The sequence below is a fragment of the Schistocerca cancellata genome, chromosome 4, assembly GCF_023864275.1.
Source record: "Schistocerca cancellata isolate TAMUIC-IGC-003103 chromosome 4, iqSchCanc2.1, whole genome shotgun sequence".
NCBI classification, from domain to species: Eukaryota; Metazoa; Arthropoda; class Insecta; order Orthoptera; family Acrididae; genus Schistocerca; species Schistocerca cancellata.
This window is the reverse complement of record NC_064629.1, coordinates 497462616-497479099: the sequence shown is the minus strand read 5'-3', so window position 1 is coordinate 497479099 and position 16484 is coordinate 497462616.

Sequence of the window (16484 nt, the reverse complement as noted above, 5' to 3'; positions counted from 1 at the left end):
TTCTAATTGATAAGAATAATGCAATAACACATCCTAGCTTATTAGAGATTGATCGTAGGATTGCATATGCAAATAAGAAATATCATTCTGGTTGGATATGGATGGGAGTTACTAATGGGTTAGCAGGTACAAAATTATCTGGATCCCCTAGAAGGTAAGGATTAATCAAGCATAATATAATTAATAATGATGTTATTAATACAAATGTAATAGAGTCCTTGAAAGTAAAGTATGGGTGAAATGGAATTTTTTCAATATCTCCATTGAGGCCTAAATGGTTATTAGACCCTGTTTGGTGAAGGAAAAATAAATGAATTGCTGCCATTGCAGCAATAATGAACGGTAGTACAAAATGAAATGTAAAGAATCGGTTTAATGTTGCATTATCAACAGCGAACCCTCCTCATACCCATTGAACTAAATCTGTTCCTAAATATGGAATTGCTGATAATAAATTAGTAATTACTGTCGCACCTCAGAATGATATTTGACCTCAAGGTAAAACGTATCCTATAAATGCAGTTGCTATAACTAAGAATAGAATTACTGTACCAATTATTCAGGTGTGCATGTATATGTAAGATCTGTAGTAAATTCCTCGTCCTACATGTAAATAAATACAAATAAAAAATATAGAAGCTCCATTTGCGTGTAAGGTTCAAATAATTCAACCATTATTCACGTCTCGGCAGATGTGAACTACACTACTAAACGCTATTTCATTATTTGATGTATAATGTATAGCTAAAAATAGTCCGGTTACAATTTGAATTACTAAACATAGTCCTAGTAGGGACCCAAAATTTCATCAAAATGAAATTTTTGTTGGTGCAGGTAAATCAACTAAAGAGTTATTAATGATTTTAATTAAAGGATGTCTTAATCGTAAGGGTTTATTCATTAGTAAATTATCTTATTTTACGAATAGGCCCCTGGTTAATATTGGTGATTTTAACAACTGCTAATAGTGCCAAAAATAAATAAATTATAATTATTATTGTAATAATAAATGTTGGTCTATTATATAGTTTTTCTAAAGATATTGTTACTTCTTGATAATTGATTGAATTATCAATATTTATAGTTTCAGTATTCTTGAAAAAGTCTATAAATATTGTTATATCTAGAATAATTATTTTGATATAATAAATACTCATATAGTTAAGATAATAATTATCGTAATTGATTTAGGTTGAAATATTTCGTTTGATGCAATTCTCGTAATATGAATAAAGAGAACTAATATACCACCAAGAAACGTAAAAAATAAAATATATGATAATCAATATCTTTCCATTATTGTTCCTGTTATTAGCCCGACTAAAAAAGTTTGTAGGATAATGAAAAGCATTATTGATATTGGGTGTCTTAATTTAATAAAATTAATATTTATTACGTTTGATAGTGATATAATTATTATTTTGATCATTTCAGGGGTTAGTTTTTTAAAAATATCGGGTTTGGGGACCGATGATGGAAAGCTTTTCACCTCTGAAGTTTTAAAAGTGGGTCTGAACTTATTTCCTGTTTACAAGACCGGTGTTTTTTTTTGGACTATTAAAACTAATGTTTATATTCTCTGTCTTTACTTATTTATTGATTTATTTTGCTGGTGTTTATGTTTTTTCCTCTAAAAGTAAGCATTTATTAATGGTTCTTTTGAGATTAGAATATTTTGTTCTTTCTTTATTTATATTAATTATTGTTTTTCTTATTTAGTTTGATTATGATTATCTTTTTCCTGTTATTTTTTTGGTTTTTTCTGTTTGTGAAGGTGCTTTGGGTCTTTCTATTTTAGTTTCAATAATTCGTTCTCATGGGAATGATTTTTTTAATTGTTTTGGTTTATCTTTATGTTAAAGTATTTATTTATAACTATTTTTTTGATCCCTCTTTGTTTGGTTAATAATTGTTGATGGTAGGTTCATTCTTTAATGTTTATGTCTAGTTTTGTTTTTATGATTTGTGTTTATTCATATGCGGATTTGAATATGATTAGATATTATTTTGGTATTGATTATTTTTCTTTTAGTTCGATTTTGCTTAGTTTTTGAATTTGTTCTTTAATAATTACTGCTAGAGGTTCAGTTTATTTAAGTTCTTATCATTCTAATTTTTTTGTCTTCATAGTCTTAATTTTAATGATTATGCGTTATTGTTCTTTTGCTAGATTGAGTCTTCTTTCTTTTTATATTTTTTTTGAGGTTAGATTAGTTCCTACTTTACTTTTGATTTTAGGTTGAGGTTATCAACCTGAACGTTTACAGGCTGGTGTTTATTTAATTTTTAATACTCTGGTTGGTAGATTACCTTTATTATTAGTTTTATTTAGGGTTTATGATTTTTCTAATACTTTGTATTTTCCTTTATTGGTTGATTTTGGTTCTTATTATTTTATATTTTATGTGTTTATAATTCTTGCCTTTTTAGTTAAGATGCCGATATTTTTGGTTCCTTTATGGCTTCCTAAGGCTCATGATGAGGCCCCTATTTCAGGTAGAATGATTCTTGCTGGTGTTTTATTAAAGTTAGGTGGTTATGGTATTTTTCGTGTTAGGAAGGTTATTTCTTATTTGGGTTTAAAGTTTAATTATTTTTGATTGTCTTTAGGTTTATCTGGCGGGGTTATTGTTAGATGTATTTGTTTTCGTCAGGTTGATTTAAAGTCTTTAATTGCATATTCTTCTGTTGCTCATATAAGAATAGTTATTGGAGGATTGACGACTATGAATTGATGGGGTTGTATAGGTTCTCTTTCTTTAATGGTTGGTCATGGCTTGTGTTCTTCTGGTTTATTTTGTTTATCTAATATTATTTATGAGCGTTCAGGTAGACGAAGATTATTAATTAACAAGGGTATAATTAATTTGATACCAAGAATGGCTTTATGATGATTCCTTTTGAGCTCTTCTAATATAGCTGCTCCTCCTTCTTTAAATTTGGTAGGTGAAATAGAATTATGTCTTGATCTTCTTTTAGATTTTTTGCTTTAATTTTTTTGTCTTTTTTTAGAGCTGTTTATACTTTATACATGTATTCTTATTCTCAGCATGGTAATTATTATTCTGGTGTTTATACTTGTTCTCTTGGTTATTTTCGTGAATATCATCTTTTACTTTTACATTGATTACCTTTAAATATTCTTTGTTTAAAGGGTGAGTATTTTTTTGTTTAGGTATCCTAAGTATTTTAATTAAAAATGTTGTTTTGTGGAATCAATGATATGAATTTTTCATCTTAGTCCATGAATTTGTTTTATATTTGTTCTTTGAGTTTTTTTTCTTTATCTTTTTCTAGAACTATAATTTTTATTTTGGGTATTTATTATTTAATGACTGATTATAGGGTTTTTGTTGAATGAGAACTTTTTAATTTAAATGGTTCTATGGTTGTTATGACTTTAATTTTGGATTGAATGTCTCTTATTTTTATGTCTTTTGTTATGTATATTTCCTCTTTGGTTATTTATTATAGAGAGGACTATATCGGGAGAAAAAATATAAATCGTTTTATTATTATTGTTTTAATATTTATTCTTTCTATAGGTTTTTTTAATTATTAGTCCTAATTTGATTAGAATTTTATTAGGATGGGATGGTTTAGGTTTAGTTTCTTATTGTTTAGTTATTTACTACCAAAATGTGAAATCTTATAGTGCGGGTATATTAACTGCACTTTCTAATCATATTGGTGATGTTGCTATTTTAATTTCTATTGCTTGAATATTAAATTTTGGTGGTTGAAATTACATTTATTATTATGATTTTATTTCTAATTCTTTTGAAATAAAGCTTATTACTATATTTAATTGCTTTAGCAGCTATAACTAAAAGAGCTCAAATTCCCTTTTCTTCTTGGCTTCCTGCTGCTATGGCTGCTCCTACTCCTGTTTCTGCTTTGGTTCATTCTTCTACTCTTGTTACTGCTGGGGTTTATTTATTAATTCGTTTCAGACCAATATTAGATGCTTATAATTGTGGTTGATTTTTGCTTTTAATTGGTTGTATAACTATATTTATGTCTGGTTTAGGGGCGAATTTTGAATTTGATTTGAAGAAAATTATTGCTCTTTCTACTTTAAGACAACTTGGTTTAATAATAAGAATTTTGGCTATGGCTTACCCAAAACTTGCATTTTTTCATTTATTAGCTCATGCTTTATTTAAGGCTTTATTGTTTATGTGTGCAGGTTCAATAATTCATAATTTAATGGATTCTCAGGGCATTCGTTTTATAGGTTCTATTGTTAATTTTATGCCTTTAACTTCAGTTTGTTTTAATGTTTCTAGTTTGTCTTTGTGTAGTATACCATTTTTAGCAGGTTTTTATTCAAAGGATTTAATTCTTGAAATGGTTTGTTTAAGATGAATTAATTGTTTAATTTTTTTTCTTTATTTCTTTTCTACCGGCTTAACCGCTTCTTATTCTTTTCGTCTTTTTTATTATTCAATGTCTGGTGATAATAATTTTTATTCTAGATTTTCTTTTGATGATAAGAGTTATTATATTTCATTTGGTATAATTGGTTTATTGTTTATTGCTGTTTTTGGCGGCAGTCTTTTGTCTTGATTAATTTTTCCTATTCCTCATGTTATTGCTTTGCCCTATTATTTAAAGTTTTTGACTATTACTGTAGTTGCTTTGGGTGCTTATTTGGGTTATCTTATTTCTAATTTTGATTTTTCTCAAAATTTATTTTCTTTAAGTATACTTTCTTTTGTCAGATTTGCTGGTTGTATGTGGTTTATAACTTTCCTTTCAACTAAGTTTATTAGATATATTCCTCTAAAATTGGGTTATTATTCATCTAAATCATTTGATTATGGTTGGGGTGAATTATTTGGTGGTCAAGGTTTATATAGACTATTTATTTATTTAATTGGTTATATACAAGGTTGATATGATTCTAATTTTAAGATTTATCTTTTAACTTTTATTTTTTGAATGTTTATTTTGGTGGTATTATTTTTCATTTACTTAAATAGCTTATGATTAGAGCGTAACACTGAAGATGTTAAGGAAGTATTTTTACTTTTAGGTATTTATAAATATACATATATTATTTTTACAGTGAAAATGTAATGTTTTATTTAAACTATATAAATTTTAGAAATGTTAACGGAATTTAACCGCTAATATAAAAAGTTAGCAGCTTTCATATTGACTTTAATTTCCTTAATTGGAACTTTATAGTTCAATTATATTATTAACAGTAATATGCCTCTTCTTGGCTTCAATTAATAAGAATAAGGGTAATTTATTTACCAACCTTCCAGGTCAAAACTGACTGCAATATTTCGCTTCTTATTCTATTTAAGGTTGATTGATTATATCAATACTTTTTTAATGCAACCCAAATGTTATAGTTAACTACAACCCTTTATTCTGCTCATTGTAGGGCTCCTTGATTTCATTCATGGTATAGTCCTCCTAGTAATACCATAATAAAAAATATTGTTGATATTGTTCAGATTATAATATCTGAAGTTTTAAAAATAATTACGATTGGAAGGATTACTGCGATTTCTACATCAAAAATTAAGAAAATTACTGCAATTAAGAAGAATCGAAGTGAGAAGGGTATTCGTGCTGATCTTTTTGGGTCAAATCCACACTCAAATGGTGATCTTTTTTCTCGGTCATTAATTAATTTTTTTGATAGTGTTGTTGCAAGGATTATAACAAATATTGGGATAATAAATCTAATAAAAATTCTTGTAGATAAAATTAGGATGTTTTTCTTGGTTAATATCAAGCTTTTTGATTGGAAGTCAAATGTACTATTTATACTAGAAAAACAATTATCTACCCCATCAATAAATAGAGATGTATAAGAATAACCACACTACGTCTACAAAGTGTCAGTATCATGCTGCTGCATCAAATCCAAAGTGGTGTCTTGGTGAGAATTGGTTTATTGAATGTCGAAGTAGACATGTTGATAAGAAGATTGTTCCGATAATTACATGTAGCCCATGGAATCCTGTTGCAATAAAGAATGTTGATCCATAAACTGCGTCTGCAATGGTGAAGGGTGCTTCTCAATACCCATATGCTTGAAGTACAGTGAAGTATAGTCCTAGTAATACTGTGAAGAATAGTCCTTGTAATGCTTGAGTATGATTAGATTCTATTGAACTATGATGTGCTCATGTTACTGTTACTCCTGATGCTAAAAGAATAGCTGTATTAAGTAATGGAATTTGTATAGGATTAAAAGGTTGGATTCCTATTGGGGGTCATAATATTCCTAGTTCAATAGTAGGTGCTAGTCTTCTTCTAAAAAATGCTCAGAAAAATGAAACAAATAATAGTACTTCTGATGCAATAAATTAAATTATCCCTCATCGTAATCCAATTGATACAAATTGTAGTCCTTGGTATGTTCCTTCTCATACTACATCTCGTCATCATTGGATTATAGTTAGTAAGGTGATTCCAAATCCAATTATAAATAAGTTAATGTTAAATAGGTGATATCATTTTGCTAATCCTGATACTAAAACTATTGCTCCAATTGCTCCTGTTAATGGTCAAGGTCTGTAATCTACTAAGTGGAATGGGTGGTTTGAGTGAGTTGTTAACATAGGTTTAGTATACGTCTCTAGAATATAAAGTTCTTAAAATTGAGAAAACATAAGCTTGAATTATTGCTACTGCTGATTCTAGAATTAATAGAAGTATTTGTCCAATAATTAATAGTGAAATTAAGTTTATTGCTATAGATGGTCCTGTATTTCCTAGTAATGTTAATAGTAAGTGTCCTGCAATTATATTTGCTGCTAGTCGTAGTGCTAATGTACCTGGTCGAATGACATTTCTAATTGTTTCAATTAATACTATGAATGATATTAATGCAGATGGTGTTCCTTGACGAACAAGGTGTGTAAATATATGATTGGTATGATTAATTCATCCAAATAACATAAATCTTAATCATATAGGTAGAGCGATTGCAAATGTTAATGCTAAATGTCTTGTTCTAGTAAAGATGTAAGGGAATAATCCTATGAAATTATTAAATAGTATTATAATAAAGATTGAAATGAAGATGATTGTTGTTCCATTAAATGATTTTGGTCATAGTAATGTTTTAAATTCATTGTGTAAGGTTAAGTTTAGTTTATTTCAAATAATATTAATTCGTGATGGTGTAAGTCAAAACATTGATGGGATTAATAATAATCCTAAGAATGTTCTAGTTCAATTTAATGATAAATTGAAGATATTAGTTGATGGGTCAAATGATGAAAATAAATTTGTTATCATTTTCAATTTAGGTTTTTTATATCAATTGTTCTTTTTTCTGCTCTTTTAATAAGATTTGGTTTAAATGAAAAAAAGTTTATTTGATTAAATAAAATTAATGAGGCCGAAAATATAATGAATAGGGAGAATCATATGAGAGGGGATATTTGAGGGATTTGGATTAAATTTCCCCATCAGAAGTAGTCGTTAATTTACTATTTTTTGGTTTAAGAGACCATTACTTACTTTCAGTCATCTGATGTATTTCAAGGTGTACTAATTGTTTAGTTATTTTAGATTGACACTCTAATGTTATATATTTTAACTGACTCCTTAGATTATCTTAGATAATCACTTGATAAATAAGCTTACTGAAGTTCTTTCAATTACAATTGGTATGAATCTGTGGTTCGCTCCACAGATTACTGAACATTGTCCAAAGAACAATCTAGGCCGGTTTATTGTAAATGTTCCTTGGTTTAGTCGACCTGGCATTGCGTCAATTTTAACCCCTAATGCAGGTACTGCTCATGAGTGTAGAATGTCTGATGCTCTTGTTAATACTCGTACTTCCGTATTTATTGGTAGAATTGTTCGGTTATCTACATCTAGGAGTCGAAATCCGTCATTTTCTAGGTCTTGTTCTGGTGTTATATAAGTGTCAAATTCTATGTCTATAAAGTCTGAATATTCGTATCTTCAGTATCATTGTCATCCAATTGTTTTAATTGTGATTATTGCATCTACTGAATCATCAAGTAAATATAGTAGTATTACTATTCAGTTTGGTAGAAATCCAAGGAATGGTGGCAAACCACCTAGGGATAGAAGAGATAAAAATAATTTGAATTAATTTCAGTTTTTATATTTCTGGCTGAAAAAATTAGGTTTATAAAAAATAGATTTATTTGCTCAAATAATAAGACCGTAATTAATCTTAATAGAGAGTAAATAATAAAGTATAGTTCTCAGATGTTTTCTCTAACTGTTAGAGATCTAATTATTCACCCTAAATGTCTAATTGAGGAATATGCTAGAAGTTGTCGTAGAGATGTTTGATTTAAACCACCTATTGCCCCAATAATAATTCTTAGAATGATAATTCTTCAAACGAATGTTCTTAATTGAATACAATAAGATAACACCATTATTGGGGCAATTTTTTGCCATGTTATTAGTGTTAAACAGTTATTTTATCTTGAAGCTCCTATTACTTCTGGAAATCAGAAATAGAAAGGTGCAGCCCCAATCTTTAATAATAATCTAGATCTGATTATTATTGATGGGATAAATTTTGTTTCTCATCCTATTGGATATTTTATTTGAATCAGCAAAATTGAAAATAATAGTATTGTCGATGCTATTGCTTGGACAATAAAATATTTAATTGATGATTCATTTATTATTATATTTTTATTTCTTGTTAGGAGCTGAATAAATGAAAGTAAGTTGATCTCAGGTCCTATTCAAACTCCAAATCAGGAATTTGATGAAATGGACAGGATCGTTCCTATCATTAATGTTGATAGGAAGAGAAGTTTTGTAGAGTTGTTGGTCATTAAAAAGGAGAGAATTGATACCTGTATAAATGGGGTATGAGCCCATTAGCTTGTTTAGCTTAGCTTTTTACATTAAGGTGTATGATGCACGTTAGTTTTTGATTCTAAAGGAGGTAGTTTAATTCTGTCTTATGTAATTTTTAATAAAGGTAATTTTTATTTAGTTGATTTACCCTATCAAGGTAACCCTTTAATCAGGCACTTCATTAATATTTAATATATAAATTAAATTTTTTTTTTGAAAATTTGTTTATGTATGATTTTGGTTATTTCTAATTAATTTATCTCGGTTTGGATAACTTGAGCATATATTATATACTATATACAATAAATAATTTATATTAATATATTACATTTAATTAAATTTAAATACTTATAATGTTATTTTATTATTATTAAGTGATTATTTTAATACATTTATTTACCTAGGATTATAGCTACTTATGTTTTTAGCTTAAAAAACGTTATTATATTATAAAATATGTAATAATATGTAAATTAATATTAAATATTATTATAAGTGGCTTTAATAAATATAAGTTATATTATTAAATATAAAATATTATATTACTATAAATAATTATATTAATTATAATAATATAATTGGATATATTTTCAATAATTAAATTATTTAATTAATTAATATTTAAGTTAATTTAATATCAAGTTAATTTTAAATTAATAACATATTACATTAATTTACATAATTGTATAAAATATATTTATTAAATTATTTCATCTTTCTTTATTATTAGTGAAAAGAAAGATTAAATAAGAAAGAAAATAATACATTTATTGGTATACATGTTCCATATTAATCTTTATTGATATATAATAGAGAAGTTGTTGTGGTCCTTTGAGGGCACGTTTCTTTTCTTTTGTCACTATTTGTGTTTTTTTCTTTTTTTTCTTTGAATAATTGAATCATTTATTTTTTCTTAATTTTATAAATTTCTGAATTTCTTATTTTGTTTCCAAAAGTTTTATTCTTGCTTTTTTATTCACTTTTTCTTTGTATTATATGTATGTTTTGTTAAACTAAATGTTCTATTTTGCAGTAATTTGATTTAATTATCAAGTGATTTTGGATTTAGCAATTGATTTAGTATTGGCATAATTCGTGCCAGCAGCCGCGGTTATACGATTGATACAAGTGAATATTATTGGTTAAAACAGTTGTTTATATTTTTAGGGTTAAAATATAAATTTGTAAGGTGAAATGTTAAAATTTATTTGTAGCTCTTTTTATGAATCTGTGAAATTAAATAATAAACTAGGGTTAGATACCCTATTATTTTAAATGTTAATTATATTTACCAGGCTACTATTAGTTAAGGTCTTTAAACCCAAAGAATATGGCGGTATCTCATTCCATTCAGAGGAACCTACCCCGTGATTGATAATACACGATTTACTCTACTTAATTTATTTGTTTGTATATCACCGTTATCAGAGAATCTTTTTAGAGTTATAATTCTCAAGATTTATAATTTTAAAGTATTTCAGGTCAAGGTGCATCTTATAGTTAAGAGGAGGTGGGTTACAATAGATTTTTGTTTATAACGGATTTGATGGTGAAATACTTTTAATGAAGGTGGATTTGATAGTAATTTAATTTATTTAATTTAACTGATATTGGCTCTGAGGTGTGTACACACTGCCCGTCGCTCTCATTATAGTAGATGTACTGGATGTACATGTACTGGAAAGTGTATCTAGTAAGAGTTTCAAGATATAACTTATTAGTAAAGTGTTTCATTTACACTGAAAATTTTTCTGTGCAAATCAGGATATCTTGATTATTTATTTTATTATATTTATTTTTTGTTTATTTAATAATTTAATAAAAATAAAATTGTCGAATTTTGTCTTAGTATATTTTGTAGAATTGATTTTTTATATTATAGGTTATTGGTAATGTAGTTGTTTTATGAAATATTATTTTAAATTATTAAAAGTAGATTTTATTTGTTGTACCTTTTGTATCAGGGTTTATCAGAATTTTAGTATTTATTTTACTTGTCTCGATTTGGGTTGATTTATAAATAATTTATAGTTAATGTATCATAATTATTATTAAATTATTTATAGAAATGAGATGTTAATCGTTTCCCAAGATATCTAGTTTCTTAAGAAAAATTAAATTTTTGAAGTTAATTGTTTTTATTTAATTTTTTAAGTATAAATATTAACTTATTTATTCTTTAAGGGATAAGCTTTGAAGTTAATAACCTATAATTTGTTTTATAAAATATAATAGTAAGCTTTAAACCAGCTATCTCTAAGATTACGTTTTAGTTCATTATTTTTTATTTTGATTTTATAATTATTTTAGGTTTTTTATTAAGATTATTTATTTAATTTTAAACTTTTTGTAATAATGATAGAATTAGTATATTTGTTTTCTTCCTGTTTATCAAAAACATGTCCTCTTGAAAATACTTTTTCAGGTCTGGCCTGCTCGCTGAGCGGATTTTTAAAGAGCTGCGGTATTTTGACCGTTCAAAGGTAGCATAATCATTAGTCTCTTAATTAGTGGCTGGAATGAATGGCTTGACTAGAAATCAACTGTCTCTTAATAAATTTTTGAATTTAACTTTTGAGTCAAAAGGCTTAAATTTTTCTTTAGGACGAGAAGACCCTATAGAGCTTAACATTTTATTTTTATATAGTTTTTTGTTTGTCTTTCTATACTTAATGATGATGTTTTGTTGGGGTGACATGAAGAATAAATAAACTCTTCATTATTATATCATTTATTTATATTTGTTGTTTTGATCCAAAATTTTATGATCATAAGATTAAGTTACCTTAGGGATAACAGCGTAATTGTTTTTGAGAGCTCATATCGACAAAGCAGATTCCGACCTCGATGTTGGATTAAGAAAAATTTTGGGTGCAGTAGCCCAGTGATTAGGTCTGTTCGACCTTTAAATTCTTACATGATCTGAGTTCAGGCCGGCGTGGGCCAGGTCCGTTTCTATCCTAAGATTAATGATTCATATTAGTACGAAAGGACCATATGGTTGAAATATTTTTTATTTTATTGATTAATACTAATTAAATTACTATTTTGACAGATTAATGTGTTGAATTTAGAATTCATTTATATAGATTTTTTCTACAAATAGTATTCATACTTTATGATTTATTTATGTTTATTTTGAATTTTCTTTTATTAGTTATTTGTGTTTTAATTAGTGTTGCTTTTTTAACTTTATTAGAGTGTAAGGTGTTAGGTTACACCCAAGTAAAGTAGGTTTTGTAGGAATTCCTCAGCCCTTTAGTGATGCTATTAAGTTAATTTGTAAGGAGCAGCCAATTCCTATTATATCTAATTATTTACTTTATTATTTTTCTCCTGTTTTTAATTTAATAATTTCCTTGGCTGTTTGAGTAATTTTCCCATACTTGACTTATATGTGTTCTTTTTCTTATGGATTTTTGTTCTTTTATGTTGTACTAGATTAGGTGTTTATACTGTTATAATTGCTGGTTGGTCTTCTAATTCAAATTATTCTTTATTAGGTTCTCTTCGTTCTGTTGCTCAAACAATTTCATATGAAGTTAGTTTGGCTTTAATATTATTATCTTTAATTATTTTAATTGGTAGTTTTAACATGTTTGATTTTATACATTATCAGCTTTATTGTTGATTTATTATTATTTCTTTTCCTTTAGCTTTAGCTTGTTTTGCTTCTTGTTTAGCTGAAACTAACCGTACACCTTTTGACTTAGCCGAAGGTGAATCTGAGTTAGTTTCAGGTTTAAATATTGAATATGGTGCAGGTGGATTTACTTTAATTTTTTTAGCTGAGTATACAAGAATTGTTTTTATAAGACTATTATTAGCTTTAATTTTTTTAGGTGGTGATTTTTATTCTTTTATATTTTTTATTAAGCTTGCTGTAATGTCCTTTGGGTTTATTTGAGTTCGGGGAACATTACCACGTTTTCGTTATGATAAGTTAATGTACTTAGCTTGAAAAAGTTTTTTGCCTTTATCTTTAAATTCTTTTATTTTCTTTGTCGGTTTAAACATTTTATTTATTTCATTTATTTAGTGAAATTTTTTAACAAAAGGTAATAGAAGAGTTAAACTTCTAGTTTTATGTTTTCAAAACATATGCTTTTCCTAAGCTAATTAACTTATTATTCCTTAATTAGTTTATCTCATGCGCTTGCGATATGTACATTAATTAAGAAGTATGTAAAGTAGATAATTGTTAAGATTTGTCCTGTTATAATGTATGGTTTTTCAACAGGTCGTTTACCAATTCATGTTAATAAGCATACAACAACTACTATAATTCAGAATAAAATCTGATTAATAGGATACAATTGAATACCTCGAAATGGTGTTTTATTATAAAATGGTAAAATCATTAAGATTCTAATTGATAGGAATAATGCAATAACACCTCCTAGCTTATTAGGGACTGATCATAGAATTGCATATGCAAATAATAAATATCATTCTGGTTGGATATGGGCTGGAGTTACTAATGGGTTAGCAGGTACAAAATTATCTGGATCCCCTAGAAGGTAAGGATTAATCAAGCATAATATAATTAATAATGATGTTATTAATACAAATGTAATAGAGTCCTTGAAAGTAAAGTATGGGTGAAATTGAATTTTTTCAATATCTCCATTTAGGCCTAAAGGGTTATTAGAGCCTGTTTGGTGAAGGAAAAATAAATGAATTGCTGCCATTGCAGCAATAATAAACGGTAGTACAAAATGAAATGTAAAGAATCGGTTTAATGTTGCATTATAAACAGCAAACCCTCCTCATACCCATTGAACTAAATCTGTTCCTAAATATGGAACTGCTGATAATAAATTAGTAATTACTGTCGCACCTCAGAATGATATTTGACCTCAAGGTAAAACGTATCCTATAAATGCGGTCGCTATAACTAAGAATAGAATTACTGTACCAATTATTCAGGTGTGAATGTATATGTAAGATCCGTAGTAAATTCCTCGTCCTACATGTAAATAAATACAAATAAAAAATATAGAAGCTCCATTTGCGTGTAAGGTTCGAATAATTAAACCATTATTTACGTCTCGGCAGATGTGAACTACACTACTAAAAGCTATTTCAATATTTGATGTATAATGTATAGCTAAAAATAGTCCGGTTACAATTTGAATTACTAAACATAGTCCTAGTAGGGACCCAAAATTTCATCAAAATGAAATATTTGTTGGTGCGAGTAAATCAAATAAAGAGTTATTAATGATTTTAATTAAAGGATGTCTTAATCATAAGGGTTTATTCATTAGTAAATTATCTTACTTTACGAATAGGCCTCTGGTTAGTATTGGTAAATTTAACAACTGCTAATAGTGCCAATAATAAATAAATTATTATTATTATTGTAATTCTTTAATGTTTATGCTTGATTAATCCTTACCTTCAAGGGGATCCAGATAATTTTGTACCTGCTAACCCATTAGTAACTCCCGTCCATATCCAACCAGAATGATATTTCTTATTTGCATATGCAATTCTACGATCAATCCCTAATAAGCTATGAGGTGTTATTGCATTATTCTTATCAATTAGAATCTTAATAATTTTACCATTTTATAATAAAACACCATTTCGAGGTATTCAATTGTATCCTATTAATCAGATTTTATTCTGAATTATAGTAGTTGTTGTATGCTTATTAACATGAATTGGTAAACGACCTGTTGAAGAACCTTTCATTATAACAGGACAAATGTTAACAATTATCTACTTTACATACTTCTTAATTAATGTACATATTGCAAACGCATGAGATAAACCAATTAAGGAATAATAAGTTAATTAGCTTAGGAAAAGCATATGTTTTAAAAACATAAAACTATAGGTTTAACTCTTCTATTAACTTTTCTTAAAAAATTTCACTAAATTAATGAAATAAATAAAATCTTTAAACCGACAAAGAAAATAAAAAAATTTAAAGATAAAGGCAAAAAACTTTTTCAAGCTAAGTACATTAACTTATCATAACGAAAACGTGGTAATGTTCCCCGAACTCAAATAAACCCAAAGGACATTACAGCAAGCTTAATAAAAAATATAAAAGAATAAAAATCACCACCTAAAAAAATTAAAGCTAATAATAGTCTTATAAAAACAATTCTTGTATACTCAGCTAAAAAAATTAAAGTAAATCCACCTGCTCCATGTTCAATATTAAAACCTGAAACTAACTCAGATTCACCTTCGGCAAAGTCAAAAGGAGTACGGTTAGTTTCAGCTAAACAAGAAGCAAAACAACCTAAAGCTAAAGGAAAGGAAATAATAATAAATCAACAATAAAGCTGATAATTAATAAAATCAAACATGTTAAAACTACCAATTAAAATAATTAAAGATAATAAAATTAAAGCCAAACTAACTTCATATGAAATTGTTTGAGCAACAGAACGAAGAGAACCTAATAAAGAATAATTTGAATTAGAAGACCAACCAGCAATTATAACAGTATAAACACCTAATCTAGTACAACATAAAAGAACAAAAACCCATAAGAAAAAGAACACATATAAGTCAAGTAAGGGAAAATTACTCAAACAGCCAAGGAAATTATTAAATTAAAAACAGGAGAAAAATAATAAAGTAAATAATTAGATATAATAGGAATTGGCTGCTCCTTACAAATTAACTTAATAGCATCACTAAAGGGCTGAGGAATTCCTACAAAACCTACTTTACTTGGGTGTAACCTAACACCTTACACTCTAATAAAGTTAAAAAAGCAACACTAATTAAAACCCAAATAACTAATAAAAGAAATTTCAAAATAAACATAAATAAATCATAAAGTATCAATACTATTTGTAGAAAAAATCTATATAAATGAATTCTAAATTCAACACATTAATCTGTCAAAATAGTAATTTAATTAGTATTAATCAATAAAATAAAAAATATTTCAACCATATGGTCATTTCGTACTAATATGAATCAATAATCTTAGGATAGAAACCGACCTGGCTCACGCTGGTCTGAACTCAGATCATGTAAGAATTTAAAGGTTGAACAGACCTAATCACTGGTCTACTGCACCCAAAATTTTTCTTAATCCAACATCGAGGTCGCAATCTGCTTTGTCGATATGAGCTCTCAAAAACAATTACGCTGTTATCCCTAAGGTAACTTAATCTTATGATCATTACTACTATTACAATTACTATTATATTTTATAAAACAAATTATAGGTTATTAACTTCAAAGCTTATCCCTTAAAGAATAAATAAGTTAATATTTATACTTAAAAAATTAAATAGAAACAATTAACTTCAAAAAATTTAATTTTTTCTTAAGAAACTAGATAGCTTGGGAAACGATTAACATCTCATTTCTATAAATAATTTAATAATAATTATGATACATTAACTATAAATTATTTATAAATCAACCCAAATCGAGACAAGTAAAATAAATACTAAAATTTTGATAAACCCTGATACAAAAGGTACAACAAATAAAATCTACTTTTAAAAATTTAAAATAATATTTCATAAAACAATTACATTACCAATAAACTGTAATTTAAAAAATCAATTCTACAAAATATACTAAGAAAAATTCGACAAAATTATTTTTATTAAATAATTAAATAAACAAAAAATAAATATAATAAAATAAATAATCAAGATATCCTGACT